This window comes from Cavia porcellus, unplaced genomic scaffold, assembly GCF_034190915.1.
Source record: "Cavia porcellus strain 051 isolate PalLab524CR breed Dunkin Hartley unplaced genomic scaffold, mCavPor4.1 scaffold_16, whole genome shotgun sequence".
NCBI lineage: Eukaryota > Metazoa > Chordata > Mammalia > Rodentia > Caviidae > Cavia > Cavia porcellus.
The window spans coordinates 3,797,028-3,819,829 of record NW_026947499.1 but is presented as its reverse complement, the minus strand read 5'-3'; the positions used below and the strand labels follow the sequence as shown (position 1 = coordinate 3,819,829).

General features: G+C 47.9%; 1 long non-coding RNA gene across 3 annotated transcripts in view; it reads left to right on the top strand.

Moving 5' to 3' along the window:
* The window catches only part of LOC111756639 (uncharacterized), a 61,982-nt gene extending 39,521 nt beyond the window's left edge, over positions 1–22,461 (top strand). The window contains exons 2-8 of one of the 3 annotated variants that reach the window (XR_002791066.2): positions 6,209–6,333; positions 6,999–7,097; positions 7,778–8,121; positions 9,719–9,858; positions 10,204–10,380; positions 10,966–11,126; positions 11,683–22,461. This is a non-coding gene — a long non-coding RNA (uncharacterized LOC111756639). Of the gene's footprint in view, positions 1–6,208; positions 6,334–6,998; positions 7,098–7,777; positions 8,122–9,718; positions 9,859–10,203; positions 10,381–10,965 lie in introns of all 3 variants that reach the window. The other 2 variants (XR_010039556.1, XR_010039555.1) reach the window with 2 other exon arrangements.
* Positions 22,462–22,802: the final 341 nt, after the last annotated feature.

Here is a 22,802-nt window from a genome sequence, read left to right as displayed (position 1 = left end):
AATAATAATAATAAAAATAAAAAATAAAAAAATAAAAAATAAAAAACAAAAAGGGGGAGTAAGCCAAGGCCTGCCTCCAAAGGCGCGGTTATCTATGGCATGACAATGGATGGGCCTGGATCCGGTGGTTAGCTGGAACCGAGGCGCGGTTTGTGTTTTTCCGCAGGAACCGGGACGAGAACCACTGTGGGTCCCAGAGAGGTTGACGCGACAAGTCCCTCGACTGAAGATCAGGCTTGTTCCACCAGAGGCCAACCGCAGACCCAACAACAAGATGAGCCCTAAAAGAACTGCAGGACAATCCCTTTTTGGGGGCCTGGAACGGCTTGCTCCCCTATGTGCTACCCTTGTTAGGCCCTCTATGCTCCTTGTTCTTGCTCCTGCTTATAGGACCATGCTTGCTCCGATGGGTCACATCATTTATTAATGGGCGCCTTGCGGCGGCCCGGCGTCAAGTACGCCTGGTTGCCCATGCGGCCCTGGCAGCAGCCCGTGATGGGCACAATGACCCCCAGGCCTACGCATGGCTCGCTCGACTGGCCTACGACCGGGTCTAGATGTGGCAGGTCTTCCGCACTCCTTCCCTATTGACACCATACAGCAGGGTAGGTGAGTCAATGACGGGTAAGAGCGTGCCTCCCCAGCACGACTCGACCTAAGCCAGGCCCTACCCCATACTGCACGAAAGCCGCTGGATTACTAGAATCTGCCCAGATCTAGATGTCTCTCCGAGGGGATCACACGGAGGGGCATGAGTGCATGCCTATGTGCATCCAGGTTCCGTCCAGTTCACTCCTGGCCCTGGAAAAAGGACGAGGGTCTCAAGGCCTTGGTGGACCCGGGGACGGCCGACCAGGGTCCAAGCCAAGGGCCTACGGTGGGCCTCAACACAGGGCATAAGCCTCTGCACTCGATCCAGGGCGGGCTGCGATGCATACATTCATTCAAAGTAAATAAAATAGGGGGAGATGTTGGGAGCCGCGGCCGACACGGTCGCCTTACTTGGCGGACGTAGGGCCTGTGGGTCGGAGCGGAGCCTGAGCTAGATTGCCCCTCCCATCGAGTGAGCCAAGTTGGCGCCTGCTTCCTGCCCCCTGATTGCGCTGGCGACTTAAACAACCCGCTCTGTAAGATAGTCTGCCTAGCAACAGCTGATGTTAGCCAGTCCGCCTGCATCGCGCGCTTTGAACTGATTGGCTACTGTCACCCTATAAAAGTGAATGCCTCTCCCGCCACGAGAAGAGAAGCACAGAGAGAGATAGAGAAAGTCCACCCGCGAGAAAGGGCTGGTGGCAGAGCGGAGGCCTTGCGGGGCCCACGCGGAGACAAATAAAGACAAGGTTGCACACCGCCAGACTTTGTCGTGTGTCTTTCCTGCCGGCCGGGAGCGACACCGACAGAGAGGAACAAATCCGGAGTAAAAGTCATCAAGGCCAGGTGCGCCAGGCACATGCTGCGCTGGGATGGAAGCTGGCTGGGTCTGCTGAGCCTGCAGGCTCTGTTCCGTGCTGAGTTGTTAGGGCAGCACCACGAGACGCCATTTATTCTGTCTCCTAGAGATGCAGTGAGATCTGACCCTTGCCCCTGGAAACACAGGTTGGAAGCGAAGCCAAGGCCTGGACATTCAGTCTCGGAGTACAGAGCTGCAGATGGCGTAACCCCGGAGTGCGGACAGAAGCATGGCCCCGATGCTGGGCTTGCCGTTCCCTGCGCAGGCCCTGGTCTTCTGTGTGAATTTCGATGGACAGCAATAAGGTGCTGTGTGCCGCTGGCTCTTGAGGAAGGGAGATTTCTGCGGGTTCCAGTGCAGCTTAGAGCCACAGTGGGCCCTTCCCCAGGATACCCTGCAGGCTGCACCCCGACTGGTCACTCAGAATATGCGGTTTGAAATAGCTGCAGATATCTCGGGAGTCCCAAAGTCACACGCAGGGGTCTTGTGGGCCCTCATTGGAGTAGAATCTCATGCAAAGCAGGAAGGTGGTATCCTCGAAGCATGTAGGGCTCATTCAGATGTCCCCAGCCATCCACAGGTCTGGAAAGGTCCTGTGCACTTGTGTGTGTGCATTGTGTGTGTGTTTGAATGTGTGCATGTGGGTGTGACCTGCCTCAGTGCCATGTATGGCTTTTTGGATCTAGCATAGTTGAGGAATATAACTTGCCTAAATCTGCCATCATGGTTCCCTGAGAATGGCCCCTGGAGAGGGGAGAAGGACTGTACTGGAACACGCCATGAGCTTAATGGTGCATTCTCTCTAATGGTGCCTTCTCTCTAATGGTGCCTTAGGCATCAGGAGAGGACACCGGGCGGGCATGTTAAAGAGCAGTAGGTGAGCAGGGAACTGCAGGGAACTGCTCCCGAGGACCCACCTCATCCAGGAGGAGCTGGCCATCGGAAGTAGTGGGCGAGGGCAGTGGTGTCCATGGCCTAAACTTTGCTTGTGTCCCAAGGAGAAACCATCAATGCTCTTCTCTGCCCAAAGTCTATTCCTTGGGATGTGTCAGTGAGTGTTAAGTGAGTGTTAAGCAGGAAAACGAAATTACAGTTGTGTGAAGGATCTGAGCCATCTCCATCTCATGAGCCACATCTGTTTACTCCTCTTTTGTAATCGTTCATTCACCAAATAGGTGACATTTGTTTTGCAAGTTAGAAACAAAATAAGAAGAGAAGTGAAGAAAACCAGACTCAGAAGTTGCTGGACCCTGAGAAGACTCACAAAGTCAAGGAGAAGTTTGGTCTTAGGAAAGCTGTGTCCCAAGAAAGAGCCAGCAGCCTTGGTCACTGTTTCTGAAAAATGTATTTACATCTCAGCCTAGCAAATGCAAGCACACGCAGGGGGTCCTGGACTCACCTGACTGGCAGGACCCAGCATCTTTCTCAGGTGCACCTGCCAGTGCTGATCACAGGGCGGTGACTAAGCCAGACGTTCCCCTGACCCCCAGGACCACAGGGCAGAGGAGGAGGAAGGCATGGATCACTAACAGAAGAAGCCACAGGGTTCCACAATTGCATTTCCTTTCCCCAGGGCTTTTCAGATGAATTTACCTTTCACCTTCTTCTGGTAATTCTAAGAGGCAGGGACTCTGAACACCTTTGTCCCCTGAGCATGGGTGACGGAAAGGAGGCACAGGAACGTTAGGTGCTCACCTAACCGAGACACATAGATAATCAGCATCTCCAGGTGGTGGGCGCTCAGATTTGTGAAGCAAGAGGTGTTGTGAGGTGATGGCTGGTGAGAGAGGGCTCCTGTCTCAAGGAGGCCGTGATGATACCCTCAGCAAGGCCCTCCCCCTGAGCAGGTAATCGGGCAGCTGAGGCAGGTTGTTGACCAGCAGGGAAAATCATGACCTGTGAGCCAAGGTGTTCTTCCACTGTTAGGAGGGAAATAATAAATAGCATCATGGCCTGCACCAATGACTGGGCACCAAATTCTGGTCCCCAATAAAGCTGTGTGGCCACAGTGCACCTCTCATCAGCTTCCTTATCACCCGTGGCTGTGTCTGAGTGACAAGGCCGGAGATGAGTGATTCTGACAGAGCCTGTCCAGGTTTAACGCTGGATGTCTCCCCTCTCTAGGTGTTTACCTAACAGGCAGGCCAGCATGGAGGATACCTGCTGGGCTGTGGGGCTGTACAGGGCCTGGCCTGCTGGGTTTGGGGAAGATCAAGGGGCTGAGGGTGCTGTGTAGAAGGAGGGGAGCTGAGGGACACAGAGCCAGCTCTGGGGCCATCAAGCAGAGAATGTGAATGGGGTGGCCAAGCCAGGGCTCCAGGCTCCACAGGCTGCTGCAGGGATATGGGGTGGGGCCAGGATCAGAGAGAGACTGCCTGGAGGGGCCACTGCCCAGCCAGGGAGAGTTGATGGACTGCATTGTGTGCTGGGACCATGACAGGTGGCTTGGCTGTGACAAAAACAGGAAAAGGAAGACGATTCCTGGGCCATGAATGTTGGCACCAGTTACTGGGGGTTCACATGGTGAAGAGTTGGTCTGGGAAATCACAAGCATGGAAGTTTTTCCGCTACATGGAGTGAGCAGGTCTGTATGGACACATTTCATTTACAGGACCCCATTCCCAGGCCAGGTGTGAGTGAGTGTTCACAGTCCACACAGCTCCCCCGCTGGTCACCAAGCTTGTAAATGGCTCGGGTCTGGGTAGCCAGCTTTGAGCAACACCCAGCAGTAGCCACTGCCTTCGAACACCTCTGTTGAAGACTTTTTCAGGTCAAGCAGTCAGAAGACAGTTACTGGAGAAAATGATTTTTTGCAAAGTCTGGATTCTGCGAAGTGTCCAAAGAAGCACACACTGGACTTGTGGGGTCCACCTGACGCTGTGGACTCCAACACTTTTGTAAACCTGAGCATCTTTTAGTGTGTGTGTGTGTGTGTGTGTGTGTGTGTGTGTGTGTGTGTGGCCAGAGCTGTCCTGGAGGGCTTGGCAGCCTCTTCTCAGGGCCCAGGAGCAGTGATGTCACATTGTGTCTTCCCACGCAGGCCTTTGATCTGCAGGTTTTAATGGGCAGCAAGAAGGAGTCCACTGTGCTGGAGCGGGGTGAGTGGGGAATGAGAGTAATGGCCAGGGTCCTCCTGCCTGTCCTGCAGGCACCGAGAGCTGCTCTGCCTAGTTCTTCATGGCTGCTGCAGCTGCAGACTGAGCAGCACCTTGGGTGGGCAGAATACAGCTCTGTTCTTGAAGCAGAAAGCAGTGTCACCATGGCGAAGACAAGAGCAGTCCCTTCTTCAGGCATCCTGATAGTGTGAAGTTGGGAGAAATTTACAGTCAAGGGTTGCTACCTCTGTGCATTCAGATTAGTTAGTGATGTTCTTTTTTTTTTTTTTTTTTTTTTTTTTTTTCCTGCCAGACTGAAAGTCATGCTTCCACTGTGGTGTCACGGTTTAGTCCTGGATACATGATCCTGACCTGGGAAAGAAAGTGGAGAATGAACAACTGTGTTTTCCCATCCTCAGGTTCATCTCCCATGTGGGTCAGGAGCACCGCTCTGAAAGCAGGGGACATTTAGTTCCAGAAGGGGGAAACCTCAGGACATCTACAGAGCACACACGCAAACACAGTCTTTAGGAGAAAGCTTCCAGGATGTCAGTCAGCTTAAAGCTTCTTACCTTGCATCCTGAATACCTTGCACCGTTTCTAGGTGAATATTGAAAGGAGCTCAGGCACTGGGCTGGAAATGCTCTTCTCAGGTTCAGGCCTGTGGTTTGTGTGCCTGTGTGCATGTATGTTCTTGGGTGTGTTTTGGTGCCAGCAAGTCTTGGTCTGTGTTCAGTGTCTAGCTTTGAGTTTTACTTACTATTCTAGATGGATCTGGGTGGCTTCTGATTTGGGGTTGAAACAGTGATGAGAAAGGGTACAGGATCTGGTTTCCCGACCCCAGGAAAGGGCAGACCCTTAGATGATCTTTCAGGAAAAGGTTTAGAAGACTTCGAAGTCAGAGTGTGGTTACCTGCAAACAGACAGAGAGAAGATGATGCTGAAGGAGGAGGAGAGGGGGAAGGGAGAGGAAGGAGGGAGGCTAGGGAACGTGGTGAGGGAGGAGAGGGAGATTTCACATGCATCTGAGAGGAGTCATGTCAGTGAATGGAGATACGCAAATTCCAGCAGAGGCGGGCTGGGTTCCCTTCGGGCCCACAGCACAAACTCAGGCACTGTGAGCGCCTGAGCTCAGGAGGGGCAGATGGCTTGTACAGTGCCCCCCGAGGACAGTCTCTTGCTCCATGTGGGGTTGTGGCTGTCCTGGGAGCCCTGTGTCGGGGAGGTGTGAGGAGTTGGTGGAGGTTGTGGCTCTTTTGCATCTGGAAGCTGAAAAACTTTAGGTCTCTACTGTGGCTGCTTAACTATGAGACATGAGTAAAAATATAGTGTTTACATTTAAAATATTTATTACAGACCAGGGATACAGCTCAGTGGCATGAGCACCAGCCTGGCAAGTACAAGGTCCTGAGCTCCATCCCCGGTACAAAAAATTTTTATTCCAGTGGACGACCCATTGTCATGAGTTCCCCTCAAGGCTCCTCTCCTCCTCACTGTGAAATCACTCATGCTCTTGTCTCTACCGGAGCAGCTCTGGAAGTCCTCTTTCATGGGTGTCGGCGAGGTGAGATCACACATGGTGAACGCCTCTGCTAGTGCCACCTGGCAGAGAGGTGGGCACAGAGAAACACGACCTGGCTCCTCACCCTCCTTATTTCTCCAGGTTCGGCTCTTCGCACAAAACAAGGATAACCACAGAGGCGAGCTGTGGAGGCAGCCATGCCAACAAGGCAGCTGAAGACCTGAGCGAGGGTTTGCACACCCACTGCGGAGTGGCAGGAAGGGGGGGTGAGTGTGGCCAGAGTGAGACGGAGTGTTTCAGAAGGGTTCATGAGAGTTCACCTTTTACTGCATCTATTTTAACAATTTAAACACACACTGCGTTTTCTGATCGCATCTCGTATCTGCCCAACCGGGAGCTCCCTGCCTCCTCTCTGACCCCTCCAAGTTGTCTGCCAGTGGCACCTGAAGGCATGATCTATGTTGCTTGGTGGCCAAAGAGTTAAAACTGCCCCTGTGTCGATGTCCGCTCCCGGCCGGCAGGAAGGACACACGACAAAGTCTGGTAGTGGACAACCTTTTCTTTTTATTTTCCTTCTCCGTACAGCCTGCCCTGGGATCGCTCCCAGCCGAAGCCTCCTCTGGTCCGCTCCCCGCGGCTCCTTTTGTGCTTCAGTCTGCCCCAAAGCCTCTACCGGTCCGCTCTCCGCGGCTCCTTTTTGGGCTTTTACTTCTGGGCTTCTACCTGGCTTCTTCTTCCGCCCAGGGGTGGCACCGGTATATATACGGGTACAGTGTCCAATCATGTTAAAGTAAGCAAGGCAAGCTGATTGGCTAACATCATCAGTTGCCAGGCAGACTATATTGTTGAGCGGGTTGTTTACGCGGTAAGCAGGAAACTAACATATTCGATGGGAGGGGTAATCTACCTCAGGCTTTGCTCTTTACCACAGGCCGCACATCCGCCGCGCAAGGCGAGCTATCACAGACGCGGCTCCCAACACCCCTGGATGAGCGGGGCAGAAGTGTGTTCTGTTGAGCTTGGACTCCAGGTAAACATCTGAGCCCCTGTCCCTTCCCAAATGAAACTGTACTATGAGGGATTTGGGGCCGAGCTCACCCACCTACCCCTAACTTTATGAAGCCGAGGCCTTTATCTTTCCAGACCAGGCTTCAGATAATGGTTTGTACGGTGATTTTTTGTTGTTGTTGTGTTGTTACCACATTGCTCTGTGAGAGCAAATTATTGTATTATTATATAGGAAATTATATTATTAAAAGGCTTTTAATCCATGAACACTTAACCAGCTAAAATGGGCTGAAAGTGTAACTGGAGCTTCATGAAGGGATGTGAAGTGTCTTTATCTAACACCCACCATTTGCCATAATAAACATTTCAGATCAAAGCTGATGAGTGAAAAGTTTTTAGAAACCCATTACTGTCAATGGCTCTGGACATTCGTGACCACTTTGACTGCCTTCTCCTCCTGTGAGAGCCAAGGGAGGGAGACTCTGTCATCTCCCTGGTCTCTGCCACCTCTGAAGTTAATTCTTTTTGCCTCCATAGACAAGGCTGCTTTTAGCTGTTCCCATGGGAGTGGTTTCAAGGTTTGCGGGATCAGAAATCTCCATTGCAGTTCAGAGGGAGCCAGGATTTCACATAACACAATTTCTTATCCATGCTCTCCAAGAGATAATACTGAATAATTTCGCTCCCTCTTTTCTTTTGCAGGAGGCATTCTCTGATCTGACTTTAGCTTCTGGCTTTACAGAAATTGACTTACACTTGAGTTCTAAAAAAAAAAAAATTGTAAGAGGAACAGTAATCACAGTGTATGACTGATGAGTGTGTTCAGATCTAATTTACACACCAGGTAGGAAACAGCTGTCGTGTGATAAATCACCAGCTGGACACAGTGGTGAGAGCTACTTTCACGGCCTCTCCTCCCAGGGATGGGTAAGGATGCACTGGAGAATACTGGCCACTGGGTCATGAAGCATGGCTGCAGTGTCCTCCACGTCTGGTTCACTGGCACTCTCAGCTTCCATAGACTGAGTCTCCATCATTGATGCAAGGTGCGTGTTTTCAGTCCATCACTGGCCCCTTTTACGCCCTCTGTTCCTTAATCTCATGGCCAGAGGAAGAGAATCCAGACTTAGTCTCAGCAGCATAAAGGGTGGCAGGACCACAGGGTGAGGGAAGCTGAGTCCTGAAGGATGGCAGAGTCACCATAAGGGTTCCAGGGTGTCCAGAGGGAAGAAGTCGCCCCAGGGTTGTTTGTATTTCAAGGGCTCCTAGCCGAGACCTTTGCTTTCCCTGAGAATTTGCTAGTCCCTGGGGGAGTAGGCTTTCTCCATTCTGAACAGTATTGTTAGTATTGTCCTAATGTCAATAGCATGCAGTTTACATGTGTATCACATTCGTTAGCTTTCCCGTCACTGGGGCATGACACCCGACAGTCACAGATTATAAAAGGAGAGGTGCAGTTCACCTCTTGGTTCTGGGTATCAGTCTGTGGTTGACTGTATCCGAAGCAGAAACATCATGGTGGAAGGGCATGATGGAGGAGAAGTGCTCACCTCACAGGAACCAGGAGGCAGAGAAAAAAGGGAGGATCCAGAGACAAGGAGGCACCTCTCCAGGCTGCACCCTCAGGGAACCACCTCCCCTGATCAGGCCCCACCTGTGAATGTCACATTTAGCTGTGACCTCATCAATCAGATAAACCCAATGAGGAGCACAGGGCTCTGAGGTGCCAGCCGCCTTCCAGAAGCATTGCCTCTGAACACATGAGATTTCTGGGAGACATTTTAGACCTAAACCACGGCGAAAATATTTTCAACTGTGTAGAGCAGCTTAAGCTGCCACTTCCCTCGGCACAGAGGATGAGTGGGCAGGAAGACAAAGGAGATGAACCAGAACAGCTGTCTAGGTTAGACAGGATTCCATTCTCATAAACATTAATATTAATTACATAGGCGATTAGAGCTAGTTCTTCTGTCTTTCAATATATTGGTTTTGGTAGCTGAAATAATTCCTTTCAATAATTTCTCTGGGGAGGAGATGAATAGCAGACTTTAATGAAAACAATTGAATTAAAAATTTCATTCCCAGGGAAGGATCGATTATGAAGCTGTTTCACGAACCTTCCTACAGCCTCTAGGAAAGAGACAGGTTCGTTTACAGCTGTAAGAAAATATACATCCAAGACTCATCCCTATTTATATTAAGTCACATATCAGAATAAAGGTCAGATCAATTTTCCCTTTGTTGGCTTAATATACACTAATGTAAATGGCCCATAAAGAAGATAATAAAAGATGTTCTCTAACAAGAAAGGGTGTAAGTGTGCAAACATTTTGACGCTTAGTGAAGCAGGACATAAATGAGTTCCATGCATATCTTGGTTGAAGGTTACAAGGCTTTTATAAAAAAGTTCTGTTACTAAACCTGTGTTCAGTATTTTGATTTGTTTTATCTCTGTCCCCAGTGTGTCTGATAATTATCACTTGGTTATAACAATGATATTATAGGCATTAGAGAATGTCGTAGTTAGGATGAGTCCTCGGGAGCTTTTAAATCCCTTAATGACTTGAAGCTGGAGATAATAGAATTAGCTCCTAAGTGAGGCCTGGAGTTTTTTTTTTTTTTTCTTTTTTCTTTTCTTTACAGCTGGAAACTGAGTTCTGCATGGACACCTTATTGCCAGTGCCGCCCTGTGTCATTCAGCAAATGTCAGCTTGAACAACAGGCAGGCTCTAAGCCTTTGTGGCTGGACCCAAAAGAAAAAGTGGACTGGATTCATTTCTCATGTAAGTCCAGCCCATCAGGTACTAGGGATCAGGGGGGCAGAAGGCAGCTACTCAGAGACCCAGACGCCTTCCCTCTCATGGCTCTGCCATTGTCTGAGGACTGAGAACATGGGATGGCTCTGGATTGAGTGGAGAGAGCACCAGTGCAGAGCAGGGGGTGGCTCTGCCGGTCACCCGATCCTGTGGTAGAACCTGCCAGTGCCCAGCACTGTGTGTCTCCTCCCCTGCTGCTTTCCTCTTGTGACACATTGGCACTGCAGTTGTGTCTGAACCAGAGCAGAAATGGCATGTGCCACCTCCCAAGTGATGCATCCTCTTTGATTTCCTCCTGCTGCTCTTCCACAGGATTGTGCAGAGAAGGACGAGGCTTCTGAGGTAGCAGAACCACCAGGGGTTGGGATGCACAGGTTTTTGACCCCATGTCTCGGCAGGAGGCTCATATCCTGGGTTTCTCAAGTCCCAGATGGAGAAGAGTCTTGCCCTGGGAAAACCGTGTCCACCTCTCATTCAAAGGTGGCTTAGGTGAGCTCTCTGACCAAGGAGTGGCCAGAACTTTGAGGGGACCTTCGGGTGTGCTGTTCAGTGACAGAAAGATACACTCTTTGGAAGGCCACAAGGTAGACCTCAATAGATTACATCCTATCCTTTCCTGAAAGATATGCGGACATCCTATCCCTTAACACCCCAAAATAGAAACTTCTGGAAACAGGTCCTTTGGGGATGCCATCAGTTAAGATAAGGCTATGTGGTGTGACTGGTGTCCTTACAAAGAGATGACCAGGTGAAGACAGACAGACACACACACACACACACACACACACACACACACACACACAGAGAGAGAGAAAGAAAGACAGAGAGAGAGAGAGAGAGAGAGAGAGAGAGAGAGAGAGAGAAAGAGAGACCCCATGCAGTGACAAAGGCATAAGCTGATGTTAAGTATCTGCAAGGAAGGAAATTGCAGATGACACCAGAAGCTGGGAGGACCCTGAAGGAGCACCTTCTGGTTCCGGTAGATGTGGTCGTGGTCCCCTCAGCTCCAGCTGTGTAACCTCCAGTTCAGGGAGGAAGACAAATCTGTTGTTTTATGCTACCCTGTGTGTGCAGTGCTGTGACAGCAGCCACAGGAGGGGATGACAGGTCAGCACAGTGCTCACTGGGTGGCAGAGAGTGGAATCAGCTGTATTCTCAAGGTGTTGGATCCTGGAGGGCCGGAGTTAGCAAAGTCTCATAAGGTTCAGCATCCTCGCAAAACTCCAGAACCTCAGGTAGGAATCTCAATTTGGGTATCTCTTTAAAAAGTGTGCCAAACTGAGACCAATTACAACCTGGCAAGAAAAAAAAAAAAAGAAAAGCACTTCCATCTAAGCAGGAGCTGCGAGTGTTGTGAAGTAGCTGCCAGGCATGTTTATAACTGCTGCCATTAGCCCTGCATGCTGCCTGGGTTCTCTGGGGTCTCTTCTTTAATACTGTGTCCTCTACCCCCACAGACAAGGTAGTACCACCAGAAGAGAGGAAAGGGCCTGTTGGAGTCCGTTAGATGTCCCCACATCATGCCCTCTTATGCATGGAGTTTTGAAGGTGGCTGATGGACTAACATGTGTGAATGTGGGATTAATACATGATGCTGGGTGTCATGGTTTATGTTGGTGGCCCCCCAGGCCTCATGCATTTGCATTCTGCATTGGTGATTGGTTCATTGTTTACCACTTGGTTTGACAGTGTGAGTGCTCACTGGCCTTGGGGTGGAGCCAGGTTGTAATTTAGTGGCAGGAAGAAGTTGTATCTCTCTTCTTTCACTGGTTTCTGTTTTGCTGTTTACAGCCTCCCATGAACTGAGGTGCCACCATACTAGTCTGCCTTGGATCCAACTGAGTATGGACTGAAACCTCCAAAAACTGTAAGAAATAGACCTTTCCTTCCCAACTTCAGTCATCAGGTATTTTGTCTCAGTGATGAGTAAAAAGTAACAAAGACAGAATTTGGTACCAAGGAGTGGGGTCATTGCTATGACTATACCTGACCATGTTTTTTGAGAGACTTTGGAAATGGCTTTTGGACAGAGTTTGGAAACATTTGGACATGTTGCATGGATGCATAGAGCTGGAGCAGCTTAGCTTGTTCATTAGAGGAGATTCTGGTCAGAGCTCAGGAGACCAGAAGGCTGATAGAAAGCCTCATGGTAAAGACCAGGTTTCTGCTGGGAAGAAGGACTGCATTGGTTTTTGGACTCCCAACGATGTGTGTTATGCTTGGCAGAAAGTTTGTCTGCATTTTGCTCATACCCAGATACTTTGCCTGAGACTTAGACAAAGGGCAATGGACTGATTAACCTGGAAAAGGAAATTTCAAGGCAGTCAAATGTTGAGGCTGTGGCATGACTACTTCTGGGGCTTTTAGCCAGCTTTATGTTGCAAACCAAGAGCAAAGAGCCCAGCAGGACAATTTACAATGCTGTGAGTTTGGCTAGAAGGAAAACTCCAGTAAAGCTGTAGATTGTAAGGCTCAAACTGAGATTTTGATTGCTGACAAGAAACAGAGTGATAAGAAAGATGGTACCAGGGCATCCTAGAAAGCAGCAGGTCTCCACACTTTGCAGCCTCAAAACTGCAAAAGTGAAAGAATTTGCCCAGAGGTTGAAGCTGCAGAGCACCATGCTCCAGAATGGCAATGGAGGCCACATGAGTTTCCAGAATGGTGGTAACATAGAGAAGATTTTCTTCACAATCAGGTTCACAGAGCCCAGCAATCCAGGCAACCAACTCCTTACAGCCAAGAGAGAGAAAATCCTGGATACTGCTCCAGCTGGCAGCAAACCTTGGTGGCATCCACATGGTGCTGATTTTAGGTGTAAGGAAAATGTACAAAGTCTGAGGGTAAGATAGCTTCCACCTTGATTGCAGAGGGCCTGGGTGGCCAAGCAGTGTGCCTCTGAGAGGGCAATTTGTAAAGATGTAAAAGTGAAGCCAAGAGTGCAGTGAAGACCCTGTAAGTTTGGAAAAGCCAGGAATATGGGGCATCTGAGGAAAGCTGCAAAAAGTAAGCAGAGAGGGTCTAAGAGAGAAGCTGCAGGAGCTGATATCCCTGGAAATATTGTGGGGGTGTAGTCATCCAAGCCTTTTGGAACTTGCAATCAGATTGCTTCAAATACTAAGCATGGAACTCTAAGACTTAGTGTTTTTCCTGCTGGATGTTGGGCTTGCTTTGTTTCCAATGCTTTATATTCCTATTTGTAACTTTTGGAATAGTAATTTTTATCCTGTACCTTTGCATTTCAGAAATGTTTAAACTTGTTTCATTTGTACAGCGGGTTACAGGTAACAGTTTGCCATAGATCTTGGAGGAAACTTGGGATTTGGACTTTTTAGGAATGCCGGAACTATTAGGACACTGGCAACTCTTGGAGGTGGACTAAATGTCTTTTGTATAAAGGATGTACATGAGTCCTGGGGGCCAGGGGTGGAATGTCATGGTTTATGTCAGTGGCCCCCAGGCCTCATGTGTTTGCATTCTGCATTTGTGATTGGTTCATTGTCTAGCACTTGGGTTGGGAGTTTGAGTGCTCACTGGCCTAGGGGTGGAGTCAGGCTGTGATGTAATGGCAGGAAGAAGGTGTGTGTCTCTCTTGCTGGTCTCCTTCTTGCTGTTTTTGCAGCTGCAATGAACTGCAGCCCTGCCATGCCAGCCTGCCTTGGAGCCAACTGAGTGTGGACTGAAACCTCCAAAAACTGTTCTTTTCCCAACTTTGGTCGTCAGGTATTCTGTCTCAGCAATGAGGAAAAAGTAACTAAGATACTGGAATGGGAGAGCCCCCTCCTGGTGTAAGTGGCACTTAGCAACAGGTTTGTAGCCTGGATGTGACATAAAAGAACAGAAAGAAGGCAGGATGCTGCTGCTGCCGCTGCTGTGCTGTCTCCTGCTTGCTTGCCCTGGACTGTCTCCCTTCCCCAATGCACCTCTGCCCCCCCACCGTGGACTATCTCTCCTGTTATGCACCCCCTGCCCTACTGTGGATGATTTCTCCTCTGCAGTGTCCCTCTGCCACACCACCTTACCTTGAAAGCAGCAGACTGTGGACTGAAAACTCCACAAACTGTGAACCAAATCAACTTTTCCTCCTTTAAGGATGGGTGTCAGGTATTTTGTTTTGACGTTGAGAAAAGTAACTAAGACAGGGTAATTATAGGGTTAGGTGGATATAAAGTCATTTTAAGGTATGATGGAACCCAGTCCAGTAAGACTATGGTCATTATCTTTCCTGCTTGTCCGTTTAGGATTAAAGACTCATGTATGGGTGACTCTAGAGGATGTCACATATCACAGAAAACCCACTGCACTGCGGGCCCTTAGAGAAGAAGCTGAAAATGAATGTCCAGCCATCTTGGTGCCCAAGGTGACCGAAATGACAGTTCACCATGCTGATAAATGTCTGAGGCTCACACCCACAACTGTGAGCATTTATTATAATTGTGGAGACCAAGGGGAACTCACATAATATCATGATCTCTCAATAATGTAGTATTAAAATATTTATACAAATTTTTCTTTTCTTGACATATATATTTTGTACACATATATGTACACGTATATGCAATTTGTGTGTATACGTATGTACACGCATGTGTATGAGCTACGTACAGTGTGTGTATACACAGACATGGAACTACTGGATCATGCGGTGTTTCTGTTAACTTTCTGAGGAATTTCCGTGTTTCTCTCCACAGAGACCACATTGCCCTATGTTTGCAAAACTTTTGTGAGTTAGGCTTGGTGGAAACTGAGAATGGGCTTTTGAGGACGGTTTGCTTTGCTTGTTTTTAACTTTAATAGGAAACCGAGTATCACTGGCATTTGGGAAACGCTTCTTTCAGCTCATTCTCTTATCTGCATTTCTTAATATCAGCTTCTTCAAAAGCAACGAATTCTTAAACCTTTCAGATCAAAAACACTTTTGTCTTCCATGTCCCGTGGTCTGCTCTGCCGTTTCCCATGTGGCTGACGGGAAACCGTGTCTGGGTTCTGAGACTGGTTGGTGTTTCTGTGGCCTGGGTTTCCTCACAGACATGGAAGACCTCAAGCTTTGGGCTGAGCCACTGTCACTGTGATTCTCTTTCCTCGCTTGCTGCAGCACTAGAAGCAACTGCACCTCCCCGAGGAAGGTGGGATCCTGGGTCTCCCTGAAACATTCCTTCTGGACCCCCAACACAGGAAGTCTGGGTCTCAGAGTCCTTTGCAGCCATAATCCTGGTTTGGGGGCTGATTTCCTACAAGTGGAAACAGTCCTCCTGGGCAAAGTGGGTGTCCTGTGGACCTCAAATGAGGCTTGAGATGTGAAAATCCAGTTCAGCACTAATTGTTTTAGAAATGGCATTTCGAGTGGATCAGTTTAGGGCTGGCTTGTTTATCAAAGACCACTGGCCCATGAAATTCACCATCCAACTGAAATTACTTAAATTACTTTCTTTCAAAATAGTGAGACATTAGAAGGTGGTTATTTAATTACAAAGTACCTATGGGAGAGACAGATAAACCTAATGGACCATTTTATTTCGTGGGCAATCCTGCTTGGGAAGTGACTTTTTTGTGGAGATGATAAATCCATCAAGTTGTACCTTCCTAGCTCAGGGTTAATGCTCCACTAGATGTAATTCCTGGTCCTCTGTTCCCCTCCCTCCCTTTCTTTCTCCCTCCCTTTCTTCTTCCTCTCTCCCTTCAGTGGGCGATGCTACTCTACAAAGTATAAAGACCAAACCTTGCAAACCCATGGTCACAGGATTATGAAATTCATCACTTTGGCTTCAAACCTTTGCAAGAGACAGCAAATCCAATCACACACATGTAATAACAATTAGAGTGACACATTATGTAGCTGAAGTATGCAGGGAGGAGCAGGCTGCATGTCCAGCCACCTGCAAGGCTGATCAGCAAGTAGTTTATCTGTGCCTTTGACCCTTGGTTTCCACCATGTGTGTCCCATGGTCAGCCAGGCTCTCCTACCACAGTGCCAGCCCCAGCCCTCCTGGCTCACAGACGTTTTCTGAGGAGCTCTCATCCAACCCTGAGTGCAGTCTGGCTGTACTTGTGTCGGGGTGCAGGGCCCGGCCAGAGCCCTGTGGCTCTGTCCCCCTTAGGCACTGAGTTGCTGGGTGCTGTTGCTGAAGAGACACAGCACACTGTTGTCAGGTGGCTGGGCAGGTCTCATGTCTAGCTGGCTCCCACTCTGGGTGGACATTGAGGCACAGAGTTAGGCTTGTGCAGAAAGCAGGTAATAACAGGAGACAGAGGCAACAGTTTCAGCTCAGGGCTGCTGTAACACGCGATAGCTGTAGTCATTCCACAGTTTTAGAATTATGCCACTTGGGAAATAAAAAGGGAAAATCCTTGCTTACCATGTTGGCGGTGCCTTCACTGAGGTCCTCCATCCCAGTGTCTCTGGAAATCTGTGCCATGTGTGCATCCTGTAGCGACCACGGCTGTTGGACGCGGGAGGGTGACTCACAGTTCAGTCTCTTCCTCGGTTTCCACAGAGTGTTCCTCAGGGAAAATTTGCAAATGTGGGGTGCAGTGGCACTGTGGGGAGCCACAGGGAGGGAGGCTCCTCAAAGATTTAAAAATACAACCACCACATGGTGCAGCAAACCCACTTCTGCATCTCTCCAGAGGGATGGAAATCAGTCTGTTAAAGAGATGATGCCGTGTTCACCGCAGCCATGATCACAATCGAAACAACGTTAACGTCTGTCAGAGGATTCAGGGATAAAGCTACGGGGCTACACCCACTGTGGAATATTATTCAGCCCTGACATAGCAAGAAAGCAGGTGTTTGCAACAGCACGATGAACCTGGAGGACGATATGCTAAATGAAATAGCCAGGCATAGATAAAAGCAGAGTGCAGGACTGGTCACACACATGAGATGGAAGACAGTGAAATCTTAGAAGCAGAGAGTGAGGCCTGGTCTCTGGCTGTGGGGTGAGGGGAGGAGGGGCTGGTCACAGGGGATGCTCACAGGGTTGTTTATGATAACTGCATGCATTGATTTGAACAGTGCACAAACTGTGAAACCAGGCTCATCTTTGAACACCTCAAACCCAAGTCTTTGACTCAAAGCCTCGTTTTGTCACTGAAACATCTTCCCCCACGTGAGGGTGAGTTGTGCTTGTGCTCTGTGTTAGACTCTAGAGTTGCTTCCAGGAATATAGCACTGTCTCTCTGCCTTCAACACTCTCTGTTTAGTGGGAGAGAGTCGTGTAAACCAGCATTTCATGAAGATGGTTGGGAGGGAAGACTGGGGAAGACTGAAATGCCTAGACACCACATATCCAAGCAAGACGGGAGAGACCTCTGTGTGGGCATTTTAGGGCAGATTAGATGACTTGAGTCCATGGGGCATATTCATAGGAGGGGTGAAGATACTGGGCATTTTCGGGGTGATGGAGAGTCACCAGGAGATTTACACAGAGCTGTGGTCCAAGTAGTTTGCTGTTAGGAATGGGGGCTGTCAGATAGTGGTTTGGTGATAACCCTCAGTGGGTCGCTGCAGTTAGGTGGTATGGAAACCTCCTGCTGGATTCACAGGGAGCCCACAGAATCCGAGACTGCTCTGCAGGGAAAGGGGAAGAGCGTTATGACAGAGTCCTATGAGTCCTCATAGGACTTATCCCAGTGGATGGAGCAGTCTGCAGGTAGGGCTGGCTCATTAGGGTGAGAAGACCTTAGCAGTGGGAACTTCTGCATCTCAGGCTGGGACAGAAGAGGAGGGGCAGTCAGAGAAGGAGAGGAACCAAGTGAGTGCTTTTCGGATCATTTTAGGGTGCTGGTGGTTTAGATTTTTTAAGGCAGCCTCATTAAACATATCTGATATGAAAAGCAGTGCACGTATTTAATGTGTGCGGTGGTGAGTTTGGAGCCACGCAAGCACCTCTGTCATCACTACAATGAGGACAGCAGACATTACCACCACACCTTCCCAACCCCTGAGTGTCTAAGTGAGTGTAGGAAGGACTCTGGGCACCTGACCACTTTCTTGAAAGGTTGGAGGTGCATGATGCCATTTTGTTAACTGGAGACACCATGCTGCCAAGTGCATCTCTAGAAATTTTTGTCCTAACATAGCTGAAACTTTCAGTTTGAAAGTTTTACTTCTAAAATAATTTTAAATTGACAAAAGAAAGGAGATCAGCCCTTTCCTGTATTCCCACCTTCCCCATCTAATTTCTTCTCTTACTAGCATTGCAAATTAATGTGGAACATTTATTATGATTAAGGAACCAGCAGGGACACGATGAGTATCAGCTAAAGTGCATAATTCATTCAGAGCTCTTAGGTTTACCTGATTCCTGGCAACCCAGGCCACAAACCACATTACATGTATTTGTTATGTCTAATTAATACAGTTTTTAATTCCCAACTGAGACTAGGGTTATATTAAGGTATCATCAAATTTTATATTATCTGTTAAATAATAGTAACATTACTTTTTAAAAATCCCAAGTCTCAATGGGCTGGCACTACATAGTTATCTTCCCTCCTTTCCAGCCAGCAGTGCCAGGACTTGATTGTTTTCTGGAGCCTGTGAGTCTTTGTCATTCAAAGCTAAGAAGGCAAATCCACTCCCAGAGCACATTTTGGGAAAGGAGCCCTCTCTTCCCGTATAAGCCATGGATAAGAACCAGGCACAGGCGGAGCCTGGGTGACAGCAAGGCTGGGGACCCTACCCTAGTCCTGGAGGGAGGGGCTCAGGATGGGGGACTCTGAGTGGCAGGTGGGGGAGGCAGAGGATCACAGGACCGGCAATGATTTTACCCAGGGGAAAGGGTGAAAGAAATCTGGGCAGAAGTCGCCCGTGGAAATCTTATACACCAGCCTGTAAGCCAGGGTGGTACATTGTGGCCCTGTGAGGGGTTGGGACATGGGCTTGGGCAGGGTGAGAGAGTTAGACAGCGCTGTTGTTGCCTGTGTCAGTTTTGTTTCCTTAGGGTTTGCAACTTACCCCCAGACAATCAGGAGCCATGAGAGGGCTTTAGTGTAGGAGCAGTGCTGTGAGTTTTCTGTTTAAGCCATACATGGATCAACACATAAAGACCTTCAGTGATAAGAGTGAGTACTGGAGACCCAACAGACAACCTTATGACTGTCTTTATCAGTATCACCTTCTGTATCTGATTGTGAGGGAGGGTCTCAAGTGTTCTCACCACTAGAAAAGATGGAGGGATGGATGGCTATGCTGATTGGCGTGGTTGTGGTAACCATGCCACAATGCGTACTTAAAAGCTCCATGTGAGCAGGGCGTGGTAGAGTGCCACAGTAATTCCAGCCACTTGGAAGGCTGATGCAGGAGGATTGTGAGAGAGCCGCACATACAGGATAGGAAATAGAGGTGAGCTAAGGTAATACTAAGCCAAAATTAGGTGCTCCAGGCATGCAGGGAGGAGGGGAGGCCTAGGGGAGGTCAGGGGTGAAGGTTCCCTTTCTGCACTGAAGACCTGCAGGTCCTTTTCTCCCTCTTCTAAAACCCTCCTCCCCATGCTCCTAGGGGTCATAGGATCAGGGTGGAGTAGCTCAACCTTTCATCACTGTGATACATGGAGGCTCAGCCTTTCACCACGGGCAATGCACTGCTGTTATTTTGCACGGCAAAGAAAGAAGGGATGAGGCCAGTTGTATCTGAAGACACCACTGAGAAGAGAACGCAAACATTTGCAGTAATATTAAAATGTAAAAGAAAGTTCATTAGGTAACTTCTCATGATAGAGGACAGGAAATCCACTGGTTTCCGTATACCCACCCGATGCTTCTCTTTAGCCAGTGTGTGAGCTCTTTGGGGGGGTAGGGCCAGGGTCCGTGTTTCATCTGGATGCCCAGTATTAGTTCATGAGTTTAGCAGTTGGTGCAGGGATTAAATGAGCTATAAGCTGATAATCCAGCTAGGGAGATCTGGCATATCATGAGAGCATTTTACATTTGATATGAAAAACCTCGATATTCTGGAAGGAAACTGGAAACAACATCACTCCCAACTTCACATTTTATAATGTTCTTGAGACAGTTTTAAGAGTTTTAGAAGAATTTCAGTGTTCTCATGTGTCCTGTAATGAATATCCCCATGATAACATTTTACAAAATCATAGAATAATAATGGAAAGAAATTAACCTTGGTGCATTTGTGAAACTGAATGACATAACTTACTGAATTCACTGGCCCCAAGGTTCGATATGCACAATATTTCGGGCCCAAGTCTCCTGTAATTTATCAGAGCTCCTCTATTCCCACTGGCAGAGGTACTTAGTGCTAAGTGTTCCCTAGATTTTGCAATTTCTGGGGTATAAACTGGATGGAGTCCTGAGTTCAAGCTGTTAACTATTCCACTTTCTTCGTCTAATCTAACTCTGCATCAAAAGGTTTATTTCTCCGGGCTCTGTTTCGAAACTGTTTTGTAATTGTCGGTTTTTGTTTTTAAAAACTGATGAGTGTTCCCTTTGGTGCTGCCTTGGGATAGAGCGAGTGACTGCTGTTGTTCATCTGCAGCATTTCACAGACGGAGTCGGTGAATTTTAAAATGCTCATGGGAGCAATGCAATCTGATACACATAATGTTATAATGTGGTACAAAATTAACTCTTTGGTTCTAGTAAATTAAAGTCAAATTTCTGTGTAGGCCCTTGAAATATTCTCTGGCTTTGACCCCTTCTAGTCACTTAAAAAAAAGTATTAGTGCTGACCAATGTGTCCTTATTCATATCATTTAATATATTCAGATGAAAATTATGGATTTTGTTGAATCAGAGAAAGAGTAAAAAGCAAGCAAGAAAGTAAAGACCTATCAGGTACTTTTTGTTTGTTTGTTTGGTATGACTTCCTTTGCCACTTAATGTTTAAGATTAAACAAACAAACAAAACCCTCAATGTAACCATGCAACACACCCTTAGAGCGGAGGCCAATGGTAACAACATATTTGTAAGTTAAAATTTCCCTCTTAAAGACACCTGTATCGAGTCAATATTGATGATTGACCCTCAGATTTTAGTTCCATAGCACCATGGTCAATGACACCTGTGGTGAATATCCATTACTTGACTTTTCCTACCAAATCTGCATGGTAGGAATAACAGAGAGCGCCTTGTACTTAGCATAGACATCTAATAGAGGAATCTCCCACACTGACAACTCCAATGAGTGAAACGCACCCGAGTTGTCTCTGCATTTTGTCTTTAGTGCTGTGCTGAGCACATGAGCAGTCACTCCCTGCAGCAGGAGTGACTCAGTCTTTCTACAGGATGGACAAGAGTGCGGGATGTGCAAGTTACACACCAAAGCAACTCATCTGAAGTAGTATTGTGTCCCTCCTACTTACAAAATTGAAGTTAAATTATGTTTTGGGAAATATTCTCACTTGCCTGATTTATCTCACACTTCAGAATTTATGTATTTTCATAACAGGGACAGAGGGAAGGAGGGGGAGAGAAGGTAGGGTGAAGTGTGGGGTGACACATCCGCCTTCAGGATGTGGGGACCAGAGACGGAACCCTTGAAAGGCTGACGGGTTGGATATTTGTCTGCACTCCCATTACTGGGGTTGGTAAAATGCAGGGTAACCATATGGGTGTTTGACAACATGTGCATTTCTCACATATGTAGTTCAGTGTCTGGAGGAGGCAGCCTTCATTCTTTATCACTAGGGATTTTTAGAAGTAATAAGAAATATTTCAGGGAGTCAAGTGGCCTCACACAAATTGTGGTGGTGGGTCTCATTCTACCCCACATTCGTCCACAGATTGTGACTCCAACCTCTACATGGATTTTAAATGTTCACCCTCGGCTGTGTGCTTGTGTTATGCAATCCATGTGCTAAAACAATGGTTTGCTCTTAGAAATCTAGTGTCTTAGACATCCAGATGGGTCTCTTGCTGCAGATTGCTAGCTGCTTCTAATTCCTTTCCCCTGGAAATCTGCTCTTGGAAATAGATTTTTCATATCTCAGAATAATTTCATATGTAAACCAACCCCAAAGTGTCATCTGCTCTGTTAGGGAGAGGACCCTTCCAAATGCCTCTTCCCCTGGTCTCAAGCAGTGAGGGAAAACTTGGTGCCATGATGCGGGTTGGTGATTGTTACTGGTTCCCAAGGCCTCTGTGGGTCCAAACAGCAGGGATCTCAGCACATCGGATTTGTGTGCAGGCCCAGAGGGGCACCCTTGTCCCCTGACTCCTCCCTTCAGAGATTATGAAATGTTTCCTTGGTTCTCTTTAATCTTGCGGAGGGTTTCTTTTTAAGTGTATCTAGGTGTGTCAGGGACCAGACTACATGAGGGTTAAATTGTTGACCATGAAGGGATATGTGGCTGTGTTGAAAAATCACAGTGCTCAGAAGTCAAGATGACACCAGAGCTGAGGCAGCGGAGGATACAGGCTGCTGACACACCACCCCCACATCCCAGAACATAAAATCGTCAATCTTGGAGATAATCAGTTTTCCTAATTACCAAAATTTACTGCTTTGTTTCTCAAGGACCTGCTCATTTTTCTGGGTTCTATTCTCTAATTTCCTTCCTCTTCTTGCACCCTGAAGTCTGTGAAAACCCAATAAATATGGTGATTCAGAAGAGTCTGTGTCCTCACTTCCAAAGAATTTTGACCTTCTTGAATTCTCCAAACCATACTTTATTTTTGGAAGCCTTCACTGTACACAAATCTTAGGAGATGGGGGGCCGGACCACCATGGATACAGGCAGAGTTGTGCACCACAGCCTCTGTGACATGGACCACTAACCAAATTCACTGGGGATAAATGTGCTTCTCAGTAAAGAGAAAACCTTAAGTAAAAGTGCAGCTGTCTATGGGTGATTTGGGGACAGTGAAAAGGGGAGAAAAGGACAGATGATGGGCAGATCTCTGTCACCAAGTTGAAGCTGAGTTCCTGGTATCTACACCACACAATATCAGC